General features: G+C 38.2%; 1 pseudogene; it reads left to right on the top strand.

Moving 5' to 3' along the window:
* Positions 1 to 16,461: 16,461 nt before the first annotated feature.
* On the top strand, positions 16,462 to 16,961 carry LOC101976249 (large ribosomal subunit protein uL23 pseudogene; annotated as a pseudogene).
* The last annotated feature ends 336 nt before the right edge of the window (positions 16,962 to 17,297 follow it).

The following is a 17,297-nucleotide window of genomic DNA, read 5'->3' as shown; positions in this document are numbered from 1 at the left end:
TAGAAGACATTCTGTGATGTCACAAGACGTTCTCTGAAAGCAGCCTCCTTAAAATAGAGGTGTGTGTGTGTGTGTGTGTGTGTGTGTGTGTGTGTGTGGGTTGAAGTGGAAAACCCTGTCCTATGTCCTGAAAGCCCCCAGGATACTGAATTTGTCTCCTTAATTTCTTTGAATTAAGGACACAGGCAGAAATGCTTTAATTTAAAATACCCGACATACGGTGGATATGATCAAAGTGTGTATTTGCATGTGCACATATGCACAATGAAGCCCTTATTCTGAATAACTAAAATGCACTAATGAAAAATTAAAAAATCTAAAACAGATATACCTTATAATATAGGCAGGCATGCTATGGATGAAAGAACTATATAGATAATTACAGTTTGGCAAGAGGCCCAAGAAAGGGTTCATTTATTGTGTACTAAAATCTGATATTTCTCCCTTGCAGAGTTTCGGTTATCAAACCTGGAAAAGTTTTCATTCACAAAATTTAAAGTCCAAAGGCATTATTGTAACCATATTTGCTCTGGATAAAGAAAGAGAGAGAGAGAGAGAGAGAGAGAGAGAGAGAGAGAGAGAGAGAGAGAGAGAGAGAGAGAGAGAGAGAGAGAGAGAGAGAGAGAGAGAGAGAGAGAGAGAGAGAAAGAAAGAAAGAGAGAGGCAATATTCTGTTTTCTTTTTAAGGCAACATTCTGCTTTTGTTGTTGTTTGTTTTCTTTTACTTTCACTGCTGAAGACTGTAAATTAGACCTACAAACCTTGACAACTGTATCTGTTCAAGCCAAGACTAGTAGATGCAAATTATTAATTGTAGTAGGAATATTTTGCTTAAGCTAGTTTCAAAAGAGTGTAACAAAGTTACTTTTGAAATTCCTTAAACACCAGGTTAAGGCATTTTATGCATTGTCATTTTCTTGTTATGATTACTTTTTATTCCCCCAGTGAAAGACTTTTATTTTCATTTCATAGGAATCATTTGTTAAATAGGAAAAGGCTTTTCTTTAATTGGTGGGAGAAGGGACGTCTGATGACAAGATGGCAGGAACTGTGGGGGAGGGGTTTTCTGGAATCTTTTCTGTGAGGGTTGGAGGACACAGGTGATGAATGGATTCTCTTTCCTCTTCCTTCTCCTCCTCTGTTTCCCCACATCTCACATTGCCTGCTCTCCTTAGGGCTGGGGGCCTGGTTACACAGAGTCCTGGCTCCTGAAAGCTTAAAGGAAGGTCCAAGGCTGAGCAGCAAAACACAAAGGGAGAGGACAGAAGGCCCAGGGGTGTGGGGGGTGTGGGGGCTGTGGGGGTAGGGGTGTGGGGAGGTGGGTCTCCATCTGGTTGGGGGGTGATCATGGTGCGCTTAGGCTTACTTCCAAGGGTGGCAAGGGAAGAATCTGCCCCAGGCCTTCTCCTTTGCTTACAGAGGCCTTCTTGTCCTGTGTCCTGTGTTCAGCTGGTCTGCTCTTCTTTTAATTTTTTATTTGTTTTAATTATTTATACATGACAGTGGAATGCATTTATGCACTTTGATATATGCAGATGGGATATAATTTCTCATTTTTCTGAGTGTACAATGTTGCAGAATCACATTGGTCATGCAGTCACATATGTACATAAAGTAATAATGTTTGGTTTGTTCTACTGTCCTTTCTGTCCCCACACCCTCTCCCTTCACTTCCTTCTACCTAAAGTAACTCTATTCTTCTCTAGTGCCCCCGACCTTATTGTGAATTAGCATCCGCATATTAGAGAAAACATGTGGCCTTTGTTATTTGGGGATTGCCTTATTTTGCTTAGCACAACATTCTCCAACTCCATGTATTTACTGGCAAATGCCATAATTTTGTTCTTCTTTAAAGCTGGTTTGTAAGTGCTGCTCATAGGGTGTAAAATAGGGGAGAATTTTTTAGAGTTAATTCTTAACTCTCAGCTATTCGCAGGACTTTTATCTCTTTCCCTTTCGTGACAGACAATGCGATAAGCATTTTTTTCCTGAGCATAGAGTCAAATTAACAGATTCCATCCATTTATGGAATGGAGTGGGGCCTTATGCCTGAATTCCAGCTAGTGGAATGTGGACCGACTGAGGCTCACTATGTACTTTCCGCTCGCCAGCTTTATTCTCGCATTTTCTCTGTCAAGCAGATGAGTACAGAGTATCTCAGAAGCCTCATGTATAAATGAAAGAAGCCCAAATTCCACAAGAATCCTTTCTTTTCCTTATTTTGTATTTACCTCAGCAGCAAATTATCTATCACTATATAAAATAGAGAAGAAATCTTTCAAATTATGAAGCATCAGATAGTTGACTCTGGGCAATCCCCTTCCTGACTCAACTCTTGCTGGGTGCTCCTGACTCCCCTAGATGGCACATTGTCCCATTGGCTCAGGCTTAAAATTCACTTTCTGAGGCAGATGGAGAAAAGTCAAGGACATTTGACTCAGAAAGCCCTAAACTGTCTAATTTATCCATCTAATTGGAAGTGCTTTTGGGGTCTTATCAAAGAATGTATTGCCCAATTCAAGGTAATGAAGTTTTACACTTCTTTTCTGATATTCTATATTTGATGAGACTCATCTTTTCCTTTAATTCTTTAGATATTGTTTCCACTAATACTTTGAACATGTTTATATTTATTGACTAAAAGTGTTTATATATTGAGTCTAATATCTAGGCTTCCCCGGAATAATTTTTATTGACTGCTTTTTCCCTGCTCCTATATATATGATCCTACTTATTTATTTGAAAGACTCCTTTTTTTTTTTCAATTGGAAATCCTAGATAATGTAATGTAGCAATTCTGGAATTTAGATTCCCTTTCTTACTCAGGGTTTGTTGCTGTTGTTGGTTATAGTTTGCTTAGCAGTGACTTTTCTGAGAGAATTCTGTAACGCCTGTCTTCTGTCTTGTGTGCCCACTGAAGTCTCTGCTCTGTGGCTTATTGGTCAGCTAGTGATTGGACAGCGTTTCCTCACATGCCTAGAATCAAGAAGTCTCCCAGTCTTTGCTGAGGGGCTCTGTGTGTGTTGGGGAAACACAGCATCTGATAGCTCTGCCTTAGCTTTGCTTTCTGTTTGCACAGAGCTACAGGGTTTTCTCAGGTCTTTCCTATGCATACACACTGACCTACAGGTACGCACAGCATTAGGGCCCAGCCATGTGTCAGAGCTTTTTATTTAAACCCCTATGAATACCCAATTAGCTTTCCTTTCAAATTTTTTTTGGATAGTCAATTATTTCCCCCGATTTTTATCCACTGCCTTAGGCAGCCATGATGTTCAGCAGCTGTCTGGTGGCTTCAGCACCCTCCCAGGGAAACCTCTCCTCTCAGTGGGGGAGTTCAGAGTCAGGCCAGATGAGAAAGCCCTGCCAGTGCAGTGATCACCCTTCTGAGGTGATGGATGGGCTCTGAAGGAGCTGCCAACCATTTCTCCCCCTCTGCTTCCTCAGTATTTTTGACAAGCTGCTGGTTTTCAAGAATACCAACAGAGCTGGTAAGTGGAAGGTGAGATTAGGTTCAGTCAGAAGCTACGAAGTTTACTCTCATTACTGCAATTCAGCCATTTTCTTGACTAAATACTCCCTAGATTCCTTAAAGCCCTTGTTAATTTTCTGAGTCCTGAATATGTTAATTCTGACAAATTTTTGCTATTGGTGTGTTTGGCCAGACAATGTTCAGTGCCCTTACTTCAGCATTCTCAGTAATATGACTTTCCATTCATTGATTTTTATCTTTTTTTTTAATATTTATTTTTCAGTTTTCAGAGGACACAGCATCTTTATTTTATTTTATGTGGTGCTGAGGATCGAACCCAGCACCCCGTGCATGTCAAGTGAGTGCATTAACGCTTGAGCCACATCTCCAGCCCTGATTTTTGTCTTAAAAAATCAAATTATATTGATTTATGCCAATCTTCTCCTTTAGCAGACCATTTGATGAACAATTTAATATTTCATACTTATTCTAAATATTTTATCAGCTTTCATATGAAAAATAGAAGAATTAAAGAATTGGTAGAAAAGTTGAATAAAATAAAAAATATATTTGGAAACAATAATAGTTTAAGTTAATACTTGAGAACAAAATTATTGCCTTTTTACAAGAAAGGGGTTATAATTATGAACATGAGAATCACACTGAAATCTCAGAAAATTATATATATATACAATCTCAAATTTAAGTATTTAGTGTGTATTTATAAGACATTATTTGTATGGTCAATTATGCTGAAGAAAGTATCTCCAAGGAGGAAATTTATTTGTATTCTGTGGTTTAGTTCTCTGTACCCAAAATAAGCTAAACCAGAAATGTTAGATATATGGATAGGATTTTTGAAATTTTATTGCAGGTGCTTTTTAAAATTCATACAGAATTGAGTTAGATCAGGACATTTCTGTTCTGAGAAAAACTCTGTCTTATATTTTATAACAACAGATATAAAACAGTATTATACAGAAATGTTTACCAAATTGTGCTAGCTGGAACTTTGTTTTTAGGGAATATTAGAAGTGTTTTCCAACTTGAAATAAATGAGAAGATTCCAAATTCAAATAATTTTTAGAAAGTATTGAAAACTTGTCTCTCTCTTGAAATTTCAAACTTTGCATGAACATATAGGGTTTCTGAAATTTCCTACTGTAAGAAAATTATTTAGCCTGCTTACTTCCTAAACTTACTGGAACATAGGGTGCTCCTTTTCTCATTTTATTTTACTATTACATTTATATAACATACTATAACTTTGTTCTGTAAGAAAGCTTTATTTCTTCCTCTTTAATTATACTGCATCTATGTTACCCCAGAGATCTGAACTGCTGGTACAAGAAATCCATCTGCAACATTAGCCCAATCTTCCACACTCTCAAGTCAGAGTCCAAATTGTAAATTTGTTCTAAACTTAATTGATATTTCAGGAACATTTTGAGCATAAGGCAGATTTGGGGTTTATGTTTGAATTATTTTGTCCTGAAGAAACAGGTGAATACATGAAACTGCACCCGGCTGAACTGAGACACATGGGGACTTGCAGACAGCAACCTCTTCAAACATTTACCAGAGCCCCCAGCTCACTCTGTGTTAGGAGGCACATTCCTTGAAATATATGGTCTTAGAACTTCCTGTGAACTTTCAGACAATCTTCCCTCTGCCTCCCTTCATAATAACTCACAAGCTGCAACCCTCCTAAAACCCATTTCCAAAAGTGCCTTCAGATCCTTCCCTTTAAAATACCCTTTGTGAGCAATCGGCGGACAGACAGAGCTGACACACGCGTCTGCAGGGAACAGGGTCCTACGACCCACCAGCGGCCTTCTGTGGGGCAGGCCCGTCCCCTCCCCCAGAGCCTGCAAGGTAGGCGGGACTGTCACCTCTAGCAGATCAGGCTTAGTGGCCTGCTGAGGGGCAGGACAGTCCCCTCCCCCAGTGCCTGCAAGGTAGGCGAGACTGCGACCAGCGGCAGATCAGGCCCAGCGGCTGGTTGGGGACCGGAGCCGGCCCCACCCCCAGTGCCTGCAAAGTAGGAGAACCGGCGACCCACAGGCAGGTCAGGCCCAGCAATCTGCGAAGAGACAGAGCTGACACACGCGCCCACAGGGAACAGGGTCCTGCGACCCACCAGCGGCCTTCTGTGGGGCAGGCCCGTCCCCTCCCCCAGTGCCTGCAAGGTAGGCGGGACTGCGACCAGCGGCAGATCAGGCCCAGCGGCTTGTTGCGGCCGGAGCCAGCGCCACCCCCAGTGCCTGCAAGGTAGGCATACCAGGGACCCATCGGGAGGTTAGGCCCAGCAACCTATGGAGAGACAGAGGTGCCCCTCGCGCCTGCTGGGTAGGCGGACCTTCGACCGGCCAGCAGAGCAGACCTAGGGCCCGCCAGCGTGGTAGACAGATCGCACCAATTGGTGGAGGATCACAGCCACCATCTGTCCTGCAAGGGAGACTTTTCAACTATACAAGAGCAATATAAATAAATAGAGGGAAAATCTCAAAAACACAACAGCTTCACCAAGCAGAAAGAAACGCCAGCAGTATGAAAAGACAAGGAAAGAAAGGACCACAGGCAATGCAGGTCAACTCAACTCTAGAAGAGGTAATAGCTGCAACAGATGGAATGTCAGACAGAGAGGTCAGGATATACATGCTTCAGATGATCTGGAGTCTCAAGGAAGACATGAGACAGCAAAATCAGACAATGAAAGATCACATTGACAAGGAACTTCATAAACAAATCCAGGAAGTAAAAGATCAATTTCACAGGGAGATAGAGGAAATAAAAAACAAACAAATACAAATCCTAGAAATGCAGGAAGCAATAAACCAACTTAAAAACTCAATTGAGAAAACTACTAGCAGAGTGGATCACTTAGAAGATAGAACATCAGACAATGAAGACAGAGTATTTCAACTTGAAAAGAGCATAGACAGCTCAGCAAGTCTGCTAAGAAACCATGAGCAGAACATCCAAGAAATATGGGATAATATCAAAAGACCAAACTTAAGAGTCATTGGGATACAGGAAGGCACAGAGCTCCAAACCAAAGGAATAGACAACTTATTCAGTGAAATAATACGAGAAAACTTCCCAGACTTGAAGAATGAGACAGAACCCCAAATCCTAGAAGCCTACAGGACGCCGAATGTGCAAAATCATAAGAGATCCACACCTAGACACATTATAATGAAGATGTCCAACATACAGAATAAGGAGAGAATTTTAAAAGCTACAAGAGAAAGGAAGCAGATTACATTTAGGGGTAAACCAATCAGGATAACAGCTGATCTCTCAACACAGACTCTAAAAGCTAGAAGATCCTGGAATAACATATTTCAAACGCTAAAAGAAAATGGGTTCCAACCAAGAATCGTGTATCCAGCAAAATTAAGCTTCAGGATGGAAGATGAAATTAAAACATTCCATGATAAACAAAAGTTAAAAGAATTTGCAGCTAGAAAACCATCTCTTCAAAAAATCCTTGGCAAAACACTACAGGAAGAGGAAATGGAAAACAACAATGAAAACCAACAGTGGGAGGTAGGACAGTAAAGGGGGGGAAAAATCAAAGAGAAAAACAAATCAGGTTTAACAGCATTAATAAACAAATATGGCTGGAAGAACAAACCATATCTCAATAATAACTCTAAATGTTAATGGCTTAAACTCACCAATTAAGAGACACAGGCTAGTTGAATGGATCACAAAACAAGATCCAACAATATGCTGCCTTCAGGAGACGCATTTGATAGGAAAGGATATACATAGACTGAAGGTGAAAGGTTGGGAAAAATCATATCACTCATATGGACTGCGGAAACAAGCAGGAGTGTCCATACTCATATCAAATAAAATAGATTTCAAACCAAAGTTAATCAAAAGGGATAAAGAAGGACACTACATACTGCTCAAGGGAACCATACACCAACAAGACATAACAATCATAAATATATATGCCCCAAACAACGGTGCTGCTGCGTTCATCAAGCAAACTCTTCTCAAGTTCAAGAGTCTAATAGACCACCATACAATAATCATGGGAGACTTCAACACACCTCTCTCACCACTGGACAGATCTTCCAAACAAAAGTTGAATAAGGAAACTATAGAACTCAATAACACAATTAACAACCTAGACTTAATTGACATATATAGAATATACCACCCAACATCAAGCAGCTACACTTTTTTCTCAGCAGCACATGGATCCTTCTCAAAAATAGATCATATATTATGTCACAGGGCAACTCTTAGACAATATAAAGGAGCGGAGATAATACCATGCATCTTATCTGATCATAATGGAATGAAACTAAAAATCAACCATAAAAGAAGCAAGGAAAAATCATGCATCACTTGGAGAATGAACAATAGGTTACTGAATGATCAATGGGTTTTAGAAGACATCAAGGAGGAAATTAAAAAATTCTTAGAGTATAATGAAAACACAGACACAACATATCGGAATCTATGGGACACATTGAAAGCAGTTCTAAGAGGAAAATTCATTGCTTGGAGTTCATTCCTTAAAAAAAGAAAAAACCAACAAATAAATGATCTCATACTTCATCTCAAAATTCTAGAAAAAGAAGAGCAAAACAACAGCAAAAGAAGTAGAAGGCAAGAAATAATTAAAATCAGAGCTGAAATTAATGAAATCGAAACAAAAGAAACAATTGAAAAAATTGACAAAACGAAAAGTTGGTTCTTCGAAAAGATAAATAAAATTGACAGACCCTTAGCCATGCTAGTGAAGAGAAGAAGAGAGAGAACTCAAATTACTAGCATAAGGAATGAAAAAGGCAAGATCACGACAGACACTTCAGAAATACAGAAGATAATCAGAAATTATTTTGAATCCTTATACTCCAATAAAATAGAAGATAGTGAAGGCATCGATAAATTTCTTAAGTCATATAATCTGCCCAGATTGAGTCAGGAGGATATAGACAACCTAAACAGACCAATATCAATTGAGGAAATAGAAGAAACCATCAAAAGATTACCATCTAAGAAAAGCCCAGGACCTGATGGGTTTACAGCAGAGTTTTACAAATCCTTTAAAGAGGAACTAATACCAATACTTTTCAAGCTATTCCAGGAAATAGAAAAAGAGGGAGAACTTCCAAATTCATTCTACGAGGCCAACATCACCCTGATTCCGAAACCAGACAAAGACACTTCAAAGAAAGAAAACTACAGACCAATATCTCTAATGAACCTAGATGCAAAAATCCTCAATAAAATTCTGGCAAATCGGATACAAAAACATATCAAAAAAATTGTGCACCATGATCAAGTAGGATTCATCCCTGGTATGCAAGGGTGGTTCAATATACGGAAATCAATAAATGTTATTCACCACATCAATAGACTTAAAAATAAGAACCATATGATCATCTCGATAGATGCAGAAAAAGCATTCGACAAAGTACAGCATCCGTTTATGTTCAAAACTCTCGAAAAACTAGGGATAACAGGAACATACCTCAACATTGTAAAAGCAATTTATGCTAAGCCTCAGGCTAGCATCATTCTGAATGGAGAAAAATTGAAGGCATTCCCTCTAAAATCTGGAACAAGACAGGGATGCCCTCTCTCACTACTCCTGTTCAACATAGTTCTCGAAACACTGGCCAGAGCAATTAGACAGACGAAAGAAATTAAAGGCATAAAAATAGGAAAAGAAGAACTTAAGTTATCACTATTTGCAGATGACATGATTCTATACCTAGCAGACCCAATATGGTCTACAAAGAAACTGTTAGAGCTAATAAATGAATTCAGCAAAGTGGCAGGTTATAAAATCAACACGCATAAATCAAAGGCATTCCTGTATATCAGCGACAAATCCTCTGAAATGGACACGAGGACAACCACCCCGTTCACAATATCCTCAAAAAGAATAAAATACTTGGGAATCAACCTAACAAAAGAGGTGAAAGACTTATACAATGAAAACTACAGAACCCTAAAGAGAGAAATTGAAGAAGACCTTAGAAGATGGAAAAATATACCCTGTTCATGGATAGGCAGAACTAACATCATCAAAATGGCGATATTACCAAAAGTTCTCTATAGGTTTAATGCAATGCCAATCAAAATCCCAACGGCATTTCTTATAGAAATGGAGAAAGCAATCATGAAATTCATATGGAAGAATAAAAGACCCAGAATTGCAAAAACAATACTAAGCAGGAAAGGTGAATCAGGTGGTATAACGATTCCAGATTTCAAACTATACTACAGAGCAATAGTAACAAAAACAGCATGGTATTGGTACCAAAACAGGCGGGTGGACCAATGGTACAGAATAGAGGACACAGAAACCAACCCACAAAACTACAACTTTCTTATATTTGATAAAGGGGCTAAAAGCATGCAATGGAGGAAGGATAGCATCTTCAACAAATGGTGCTGGGAAAATTGGAAATCCATATGCAACAAAATGAAATTGAATCCCTTTCTCTCGCCATGCACAAAAGTTAACTCAAAATGGATCAAGGAGCTTGATATCAAATCAGAGACACGGCATCTGATAGAAGAGAAAGTTGGCTACGACCTACATGCTGTGGGGTCGGGCTCCAAATTCCTCAATAGGACACCCATAGCACAAGAGTTAACATCTAGAATCAACAAATGGGACTTACTCAAACTAAAAAGTTTTTTCTCAGCAAAAGAAACAATAAGAGAGGTAAATAGGGAGCCTACATCATGGGAACAAATCTTTACTCCTCACACTTCAGATAGAGCCCTAATATCCAGAGTATATAAAGAACTCAGAAAATTAGACAATAAGATAACAAATAATCCCATCAACAAATGGGCCAAGGACTTGAACAGACACTTCTCAGAGGAGGACATACAATCAATCAACAAGTACATGAAAAAATGCTCACCATCTCTAGCAGTCAGAGAAATGCAAATCAAAACCACCCTAAGATACCATCTCACTCCAGTAAGATTGGCAGCCATCACGAAGTCAAACAACAATAAGTGCTGGCGAGGATGTGGGGAAAAGGGTACACTTGTACATTGTTGGTGGGACTGCAAATTGGTGCAGCCAATTTGGAAAGCAGTATGGAGATTTCTTGGAAAGCTGGGAATGGAACCACCATTTGACCCAGCTATCCCCCTTCTGGGTCTATTCCCTAAAGACCTAAAAAGAGCATGCTACAGGGACACTGCTACATCGATGTTCATAGCAGCACAATTCACAATAGGAAGACTGTGGAACCAACCTAGATGCCCTTCAATAGACGAATGGATAAAAAAAATGTGGCATTTATACACAATGGAGTATTACTCTGCATTAAGAAATGACAAAATCATAGAATTTGGAGGGAAATGGATGGCATTAGAGCAGATTATGCTCAGTGAAGCTAGCCAAGCCCTAAAAAACAAATGCCAAATGTCTTCTTTGATATAAGGAGAGTAATTAAGAACAGACTAGGGAAGAAGAGCACAAGAAGAAGACCATCATTAAACAGGGTTGAGAGGTGGGAGGGAAAGGGAGAGAGAAGGGAAATAGCATGGAAATGGAACGAGACCCTCAGGTTTATACAAAATTACATACAAGAGGAAGTGAGGGGAAAGGGAAAAATAATACAAGGGGGAGGAATGAATTGCAGTAGTGGGGGTAGAGAGAGAAGAGGGGAGGGGAGGGGAGGGGAGGGGGGATAGTAGAGGATAGGAAAGGCAGCAGAATACAACAGACACTAGGATGGCAATATGTAAAGCAATGGAAGTGAAACTGATGTGAATCTGCAATCTGTATAAGGGGCAATATGGGAGTGCATAACCCACTTGAATCAAAATGTGAAATATGATATATCAAGAAATATGTAATGGAGGGGTAAGACAAGATAATACAAATGGAAGAAATGATTTACAGTAGAAGGGGTAGAGAGAAAAGGGGAGGGGAGGGGAGGGGAGGGGGGATAGTAGAAAATAGGACTGACAGCAGAATACATCAGACACTAGAAAGGCAATATGTGAATCAATGGAAGGGTAACTGATGTGATACAGCAATCTGTATACGGGGTAAAGTTGGGAGTTCATAACCCGCTTGAATCAAACTGTGAAATATGATGTATTAAGAACTGTGTAAGGTTTTGAACGACCAACAATAAAAAAAAAAAAATAAAAAAAAAATAAAATAAAATACCCTTTGTTCTAGATTCATGCTGATGTAAAACTATGTTTTCATTGACCAAATTACTCTGACTACAAAAATTTTGCTCATTTAAAATGCTTAGCAACCACCTTACACATGCATTGCTCTCATTTATAATATGTGTCTTCCTGTGAAGGACCTGAGTAGGAAGAAACTTCAAGGAAGTTGGATCTTAGGGCAAATACAGCAATGGTCTTTAGAGACCTGCATGGTTAGGTAAGCCCTGTGCAGTTAAAGACCTACAGGTACTTTTTCATGGCTGACATGAAGACTAAGAACTGATCAAGTGGTATAAAGAGAACCACAATGGAATCAATGGACCATTAAGAACGAAAGTTCAAAGGAAATACAATGGTCCGTGGGTGCAGATCCAGCAGAGCTGTCTAGTAGATCAGAATTGAGAAAATTTTGCTAGATCGAGTAGTTGCGGAGTAATTGGTCATTATAGCAAGATTAGTGAATGGAAAACACAAAGGAGAACATTATTTGATTTCCCTGAAGAGTGAAAGAGTGGAAGGAATAAGTATAGTCTTAACAATGAAGAAAGTAAAGATAAGGAATACTGTTTTGTTGTTGTTTTGTTTTGTTTTGTTTTTACAATTTCCTGTGGTCCTTCATTCCCCCAGATGATATCATGTCTCCCATTTCTATCCTTTAGCATTGCATGTTCTGTCTAACCACTACCCTTCCCCAGCAGAACCAGAAACTCAGGGTTGCTCAACTCTTCTGCCATAGCACTATATAAAACAACTGTGCTAGAATGTCAGTTATTGCTAGCATATTTGTCCTCCTGACAAGCATATGAGTTCATTTATGGCAGAGAACATTTACTCTTCTTCAGGGTGTTTCCAATAATGCACAGTGTCCGACACATTTTGCAAAAATAGAAAGATTGTTTAACCTCAATTAATTGATTGATGAGTGGATGAATTGTATAAACTAAGATTAATTTTTAATTTCTATTTTTTCTTATTGTATCTAACATTTAGTTTTACGTTTACATACAGTAAGATTCACTGTGGTGCACAGTTCTGTGAATAATTCAGCCATCATCTGTAGTTTTCAACATGCATATCTTAATCATATTCTGTTAGACACCTTTGGTTCTATTTCTTATAGAACTGGTACTGGTATTGAGAGTGTAGATTTGATATTTTTTCTTTAAATACTGGTAGAATTCATCAGTGAAAGTTTCTGGGTCTGGAAAATTTTTGGAAAGCAGTTAAATATTAAGTAATATTCCCAATATGTATGCACAAATTGACTGAGTTTGGGTAGTTTTTGTCTTTCAAAAACATATAAGTTTTTACTAAAATCATTTTTATCTTTCTAAGTGGAAATTAGGTTTTGATGTTAACTTATTTATACTTGAGGAATTTTAATTAAATAGGAGTTTAAAAATTTTTAGTCTAATTATGTTGTTCTATAAATAAGAACCAAATGAACATGTCAGTTGTTCCTATTTCATTTTAAGCATAACAGAGCTAGAATTATAATCTAGTTGCTATGATCTCATCTGTACTTCTTTCCCTTTAATTAAAATGCACCTACATTGGTTCAGAGATCTGAACTATTAGTACATTAGATCCATCTACAACAGTAGCCCAGTTTTGCACATTCTCATTCCAGAGGCCAAATACCTTTGATCATCATAAAAGAAAACTTCTTAAACAATGAAACAAGGTGGAAAAGACTTTAAAGAGAAGAAACTTAAAGTTAGTAGTAGCTTTGAAGGGATTGGCTTTTCTTTTATTTTATTTTTACTTATTTATTTTTATGTGGTGCTGAGGATCAAACCCAGTGCCTCGCACGTGCTAGGCAAGTGCTCTACCACTGAGCCCCAGCCCCAGCCCCAAGGGATTGGATTTTCCACGTGAACTCCTGATTCTTTTTTTTTTCTGAAATAGGTAGAACCACTGCTTTTTGGGGGGCATCTATTTTATTCACAGTATCTTTACTGATTTGATATAAACATGCCATGGTGGTACACAACTGTAATCCCAATGACTGGGGAGGCTGAGGCAGGAGGATCTCAATTTTGAGGCCAGCCTGGGAAACTTAGTGAGACCCTGTCTCAACAACAACAACAGCAACAACAAAATTACTAGCAATGATGAAGTAGTTCAGTGAGCACCCGTGGGTTTAATCCCTAGTAACACGTACACACATATGCACACACAAGTGACATGAAAATATAGACATAAAATTCCCATCTTATTGGTACATTCTCAGAAATGTTAACCACACTTAAGAATAAAATCATGTCATGCTAGTTAGGTTTATCATAATAACTTTTTGTGCACGTATAAAAATTTTAAGTACATGCCTCATTTTCTTCTCTCTTCAATTTCAATAATTATTATCATCATGATCATTTCAAGGATTACTTTGAGAATTAAGTGAACTAATATGTATGAAGCACTTTTACTTGTGATTTCATAAAGTAAATGTTATATAAGCATTAGCTATATTTATTTACGTTTTTCTAACCTAATATTTTTTATGATTGCGTAGTCTACCTGGGGATTGCACATTCTCTGTAGGACTCCACATTTTGCCCACTGTGATCACGGGAGCAATTCTTAAAGACACTTTTGGTTATTAAATTCAATTTCTTATTGATGAAGACAGTTTCTTTTTGTGTGCAAACATTCCCTGGTACTTCATATATCAATAAACTTCCATTCTCAGCTCAGGGCAACATTGTTTAGTCACTTCATGCTCAATAACATGTAGGCTGCAATTAGATGCTCAAGTGAATATATATATATATATATATATATATATATATATATATATATATAGAGAGAGAGAGAGAGAGAGAGAGAGAGAGAGAGAGACAGAGAGAGAGACAGAGAGACAGAGAGAGACAGAGAGAGACAGAGAGAGAGACAGAGAGACAGACTTGCAACCCAAATCTGGAGATGAGTCTCCTTTGCAAGGAACCTGGTGTTCTTTATATCAATAGAGCCCATTGTGAACACCTACCTCTTGCTTTTCAGTGAATTTGGGGGGTTGGAGAAGTACAGTTTGACATTTAAAATCTATTGCTTTAGTGTGGAGATGGATTCTGGCAAGGTTTATTGCTTCATTAAGGCTCTACCAGTAAACAATCTAAAAACTCAATATATACTTAAAGTTATAGGTTTCTATGTGCAGCAGATATATTTTCAAAGCTTTATTATAAATATAATCTTCATAATTTAAATTAGTTTTTAATTAAGGGGACTTTCTGTCATTTTACAGCCCAACTTTTCTGTTAATCAAAACTCCATGCTTAGATATATAGGTGAACCTTTGCTTGGATAAAACTATTGCAAACAAATTTGTAATAAAACTTGATATTCCTCCCTTTATGATTTCATTAATTTAGATTCTCTTGTATTATATGCCTCGAATGGTGTTTCTGCTATTTTACTGCTTTTGATTGCATCTGGTGAAATAGGGTTGATAGTTTTGTATGATAATATACACCAGGCTCTTGGATTTTCCTATGACTTACAAAATAAGAAGTTGCAAAATAACAAAGTTTTTTTTTTGCTGTCTACTAAATCTTACATTATAGGAAAGAGAAAAAGTAATGTTGTTTCACAGTTATATTTTTAAAAAGTCTGTAGAGGACAATGAACTGTTTTGTAAAGTCAAATTCCATACAGGTGAATTATTTCATATGTCCAAGAGATTTAAGACTCTAGAAGAGGTCCTGTAACACCTAGAAAACACATCTTGATTTCCTTCATAAATTACTAGTGTTCAGGTTGCTTCTGCTTTTGACTAGGAAATCTTCAATTCATTTCTTAAAATGTCTAAAGTGACTTAATGGTGTGCCTCAGTCAGACTTCCATCACTGGCACCAAAATACCTGAGGTAAACAACTTAAAAGGGTAAAAAATTATTTTGGATGATGATTTCAAAGACTTTGGTCTACAGTTATTTATTTCATGGTGTTTGGGTATGTGGTGAGGCAGAATTTTGTGATAGTCAAATGTGTTTGTTTAAAGTTTCTCAATTCATGGCAGCCAGGAAGAAAAGAGAGGAGGGCTCAGGATCCCAATATTCTCTTCAGGGTGCCCCCGGTAACCTAATTTTCTTCAGTAGGCCCCACCTGCTAAATGCTCCACTACTTCTCAACAGCACCACAGGATGATGACCAAACCTTTAGCAGATGAGAATTTGGGGACAACTAAGATCCAAACCATAATTGGGTGTATGACACATCTTCTCTTATTTGAGCTCAGTGACTGTGCACTTTTTTTTCCAGAGTGAGAAAACAGTGTAATTCCCATATCCCTTCAACCAGGCATTTGCCCAGGTGAAAAGAAAAACTGGTGGCAGAGTTTGCTTTTGTCAAGGAAGGAGATGTTGGAAAAGACCACACCTGTGCTGGTATGTTTCTGAAACATGAAGAAACAAGTCTAAAAGATGCCTCCAAAAGTTTATTATCCTCCAATAACTGAATCCACAGATATCAAACTACATGAAACCCTTGTCAAAATATTTAAAAAGTTGATGGTTAAAATTATCAATAAATTTAAAAATATCTAAAGAATGAGCTAAGGGAAAAAATACAGGATATGAAAGAGCATTCCAACAGAGAGATTCTGAAAAAGAGCTAAACAGAAACCCTGGAAATGAAAGGCCTAATAAATCAAATTTTAAAATTTCATTGAAATTCTTCCCAATAGACTAGATAAAGAAGATGAGATAATCTCAGAGCTTGAAAATGAGGTGTCCAACCTTGGACATCCATGCAGTATGAAAGAAAAAAATTAAGAAACTATGACTAGAGCTTTTCACAAAGATGGTGCCGAAAGCTAAGAAGGAAGCCCCTGCCCTTCCCAAAGCTGAAGCCAAAGCAAATGCTTTGAAAGCCAAAAAAGCAGTGTTGAAGGGTGTCCACAGTCATAAAAAGAAGAAGATCTACATGTCACCCACCTTCCGATGACCCAAGACACTGCGGCTCCGGAGGCAACCCAAATATCATCGGAAGCGTGCCCCCAGGAGAAACAAGCTTGACCACTAAGCCATCATCAAATTCCCTCTGACCACTGAGTCAGCCATGAAGAAGATTGAAGACAACACACTTGGGTTTATTGTGGATGTCAAGGTCAACAAACACCAGATCAAACAAGCTGTCAAGAAGCTCTAGGACATTGATGTGGCCAAGTTTAACACCCTGATCAGGCTCCAGGGAGAGAAAAAGGCATATGTTCGACTGGCTCCTGATTATGATGCTTTGGACGTAGCCAACAAAATTGGGATCATCTAAACAGAGTCCAGCTGTCTAATTCTAAATATACTTTCTTTCCCCCCCAAAAAAAAGAAAAAAAGAAACTATGACTAGAATATAAAGTAACTGTAGGACAAACCTAAAGAGACTAAACTTAAAGCTCATCCTCACTGAGGAAGCAGCATGATACAGACTAATGGCATCAATAGTTCCTGGTCAGTAAAATTACCAAAACATTTTTCAAACCTTGGTAACAAGAAGGATATACAGTCGGCATTTAGAACCCCAAATTGACAGGTCCAGAAAAGAAACTTTCATGACACACTGTAGTTAAAATGTCAAAAGTGAAGGTCAAAGAAAGAATTTTAAAGCTACAAAAGAGAGACACCAGGAAACATTTAGAGGGA

Source organism: Ictidomys tridecemlineatus, chromosome 13 (genome assembly GCF_052094955.1).
Source record: "Ictidomys tridecemlineatus isolate mIctTri1 chromosome 13, mIctTri1.hap1, whole genome shotgun sequence".
Taxonomy (NCBI): Eukaryota; Metazoa; Chordata; class Mammalia; order Rodentia; family Sciuridae; genus Ictidomys; species Ictidomys tridecemlineatus.
This window is presented reverse-complemented; position numbering and strand designations above follow the sequence as displayed.